General features: G+C 39.8%; 1 non-coding gene across 1 annotated transcript; it reads right to left on the reverse strand.

The window, feature by feature from the left end:
* Positions 1-1,521: 1,521 nt before the first annotated feature.
* Positions 1,522-1,625, reverse strand: LOC120274314. The gene has a single exon (XR_005540842.1). It is a non-coding gene; the product is annotated as a small nucleolar RNA R71 (small nucleolar RNA).
* Between the last annotated feature and the right edge of the window lie 2,102 nt (positions 1,626-3,727).

A 3,727-nucleotide genomic window follows, 5' to 3' on the forward strand; every position in this document is an offset into this window, starting at 1 on the left:
TTCTTAACCCTAATGTCACTCTTAATTGAAAATCAATGCAATAAACATTCAAGGTTGGAACTCAATTAAAACATCAATTAAAGAAGCAAAACAAGAGTCAAAGAAACAAAATCATCCTAGGGTTAACAAGTCCAAGCGCCCACTAAGGGTTTAGCTCTCCATGGAGCAAGATACAATCAACAATGAAATCCAAAGTAAAAGTATGCTATCCATAGATAAAACCCTTGTAGTCTATATCGATGGTCTTGTGGAGCTGTCTTGTCTTCTCCAAGGGTCCCCTCGTTAAGCCTAGGGCACACCTCGCTGAATCGATGCTGACAAAAGCTTCCCTAATAAATCTCTTCCGAAGGAACGTGATGTCAATGATTATAGAACCACTCCCAAGACCTAGCTAAAGCCTCTCCAAACCCTAGCCGCAAGCGCCTCCAAAGATGTGGAAAAGATGAGAAAAGGATAGGAAGGGAATCCCCCAAAAAGCCTCAAATCGCGGTATTTATAGGAGCTAGAATCGGGCATCCACACGGGTGTGTGGAATTTTCACACGGACGTGTGGATTTGCAGACTTGAGTTTTTCCACGGGCTATAAACAGTAACTGGTACAGTGATTTGTTGCATTGATTTGTTCTAGTAAACTACTACAGTACTTCACCAGAATGCTCCCGAATCCACTCTTTTCATTGAGGCCACATGAATGGGCCCACATTCATGCAGTAGATCACGTCACATCTTCAATAAAACTACATTGATGAAGATCTTGCTAGTATTGCACAAGTCGGAACACATAAGTGTGACTGTCATTCTGCCCCTCCACTATGTGTATTCACATGAGCACAATGGAGGTTGGCACACACTCACATGTTTTTGAGCACAACTTGTCTTTTCGCATTTGTTCGATCTAAGAGCTTCATCACAATCACGTCCACGATCTACCTTTGATCCCTTTCTTTCACAATTGTCTCCACAACCCTAAATGCATAAAAGAACACAAATACAAATGGGTAAGCGATAAAATCTGAGAAAAGTAATGCTCAATGTAAGAAAAGAATACTTCGTATTAGTAATACACAAGCACTTATCAAACCTACACAAGAATAGAATTTTCCAACTGAGTTAGAGGCCAAAGAATCTAAAAACATAACTGAACAAGATGGGCAGCAAACACTTTCAGATTTCTCCCGACCTACAGCTTATGGGATACAGTCGAGTATTGTTTGGGCATCTATTATAGTCCAGAATTATGATTAAAAGATGAGTTTATTCAAATGGTTCAGCAACCCGCACAGTTCAATGGATTAGCCGATAAAAATCCGAACAACCATATTGAGAATTTCCTTAAAGTGTGTGACATATTGAAAATTAATGGGGTGTCAAATGATGCAATGTGCTTGAGAGCTTTCCCATTCTCATTGAAAGGAAGAGCCAAACAGTGGCTCTAATCATTTCCAAGAGCCTCCATCACAACATGGGATGAAATAGTAGAAGCTTTCCTTGCAAGGTATTTCCCTCCCAAAAAGTTGGCAAAGTTTCACAATGAGATCTCTTCATATATTCAGATGAAGCTAAAATCATTATTGAGACATGGGAATGGTTCAAGGATCTTTGGGGAAGTGCCCTCAACATGGGTTCCCCGAGTGGATGATTGTTCATATATTCTACAATGTGTTGAATCCAAGCACCAGAAAGCTTTTAGATGCCACTACAAGAGGTAATTAGGAAACAAGACCCCAGAAGCAGCCTGACAGCTAATTGAAGAGATGGCTCTGAATGGCTATCAATGGAATGCTATGGAAAAGAAGAAAGTGGCCGGTATTCATAAGGTTGGCTCAATCACAACCTTGGCAGCCCAAGTGGAGGCATTGACCAAGAAATTAGACACTTTAACTTTGCCAAGGGTGGTCACGATCACTAGTTATGATGGTTGTGGGGTTACACATATTTTAGCAGACTGCCCTATTTTTGTTTATACATCAACCCTAATTGAGCAAGTTGATTTTGTTAGTAATGCTGAGAGAGGACAAGGTAATCCTTATAGCAATACCTACAACTAAGGATGGAGGAACTACCCAAATTTCTAGTGGAGTAACCAAGGACATCAAAAGCTGTTACCCCACCAGGATTTCAACAAGCACCTTTAATTCCAGAGAGAGTTTCAAAATTGGAGAAGGTTTTCGCAAAGTTTATTCAGTCGACCGATACTAGATTTCAGAATGTAGAGGTGACACTTCACAATCACACTACTTTACTATATAATTTGGAGAACCAAGTGGGTCAAATAGCGAAGTTATTAGTGGAGAGGCCACAAGGAAGCTTGCCAAGCAGCACCGAGACCAACCTGTAGGAGCATGTGAAGGCGATCACTTTGATGAGTGGTTGGTATCTTGAAGAGAAGCTCCCTACTGAGAAAAATTCTGAAAATTCTCAAGGAAAATCTCCCACTGAGAAAACTACCAAAATACCTCAAGAGAAGCTAAAGGATAAGGTGAAAGACATGGAGAAGTGGACAACTATGATACTTCCTTCATATACACTAAGAATTCCTTATCCAACACATTTGAAGAAGGAACCAAACTGATGAGAAAAATAGGAAATTTCTGGATCTATTTAAATAGTTGCACATAAATATCCCATTTGTGGTGACATTATCATAAATGCCTCGATATGCAAAGTTCTTAAAAGGCCTCTTAACCAATAAGAGAAAAATGGAGGAGAGTGTGGCTGTAGTGTTGGAAGAAAATTGCTCGGCAATGCTTCAGAAAAATATGTCAAACAAGATGAAAGATCCGGGAAGCTTCATTATTTCATGTGTAATCGAAGGTTTAGGGGAAGAAAAGACACTAGTTGATTTGGGAGCCAGCATTAATGTAATGCCATATACATTATTTCGGAAATTAGGGCTAGGAGAGCCAAGGCTAACCCGAATTTTAACACGAGCGTGTGGAAAAATTTGCAACACACACAAGCGTGTGGTAGCATGTGACAGGTATGGGTTTCTAATTATAAAAGGTTGTTTTGCTTGATTTTTGGGGGACTTTTCACGGCTTTTGAGAGCCAAGGTGGTTAGAGGTTGGAGAGGAGGTCTTTGCGACTTTAAGGACATTTCTTCACCAACTTTGATAGATTTTTCCTCTGTCATAGAATCAACGAAGCCATCAGTAACCCTAGCTTCAGAGAGGATTTCATCAAGATAGTAAAGCATCCCTTTTCCCCTTTGATTGGTGTATTCCATCTCTGTATTCCCTAAGCTCTAAACAACAATATGTAGTGTGAGGTGTTGAGAGAGTTCTTCACCGAGACCTCATAGGGAGTTAGGGACCTTTCACCTAGAAGTAGGGCTAGGTTTATTCTTAGGAATCAGATACATCTTTTGGAATCCCTAGAGTACTATGCCGTCATATGTGGTGTGAGCTGTTGAGACTGAGAGATTTCTCCACGGGGACCTCATAGGGGATTAGTATCGGTGATATAGAGGTAGGATCCGATTATCTTTAGATTTTCATGACTTAATTAACACGGTTTAGGAATATTTTGTGAATCTTGTGCTTAATGTTTGAATCCTAGGGGGAGCATTACCCAAATACCATATCTTTATTGATTGAGACTTCTCCTCATTTTACTTTTGCTTACTTATTTGTGACATTCATTTTCTCATGAATTAGTACATCACATCACATTCTTGATCATCCGATTAGATAACTTAGAAGTGGCTATTACTAATACTCTTATTCCC

The sequence above is a fragment of the Dioscorea cayenensis genome, chromosome 12 (assembly GCF_009730915.1).
Source record: "Dioscorea cayenensis subsp. rotundata cultivar TDr96_F1 chromosome 12, TDr96_F1_v2_PseudoChromosome.rev07_lg8_w22 25.fasta, whole genome shotgun sequence".
Taxonomy (NCBI): Eukaryota; Viridiplantae; Streptophyta; class Magnoliopsida; order Dioscoreales; family Dioscoreaceae; genus Dioscorea; species Dioscorea cayenensis.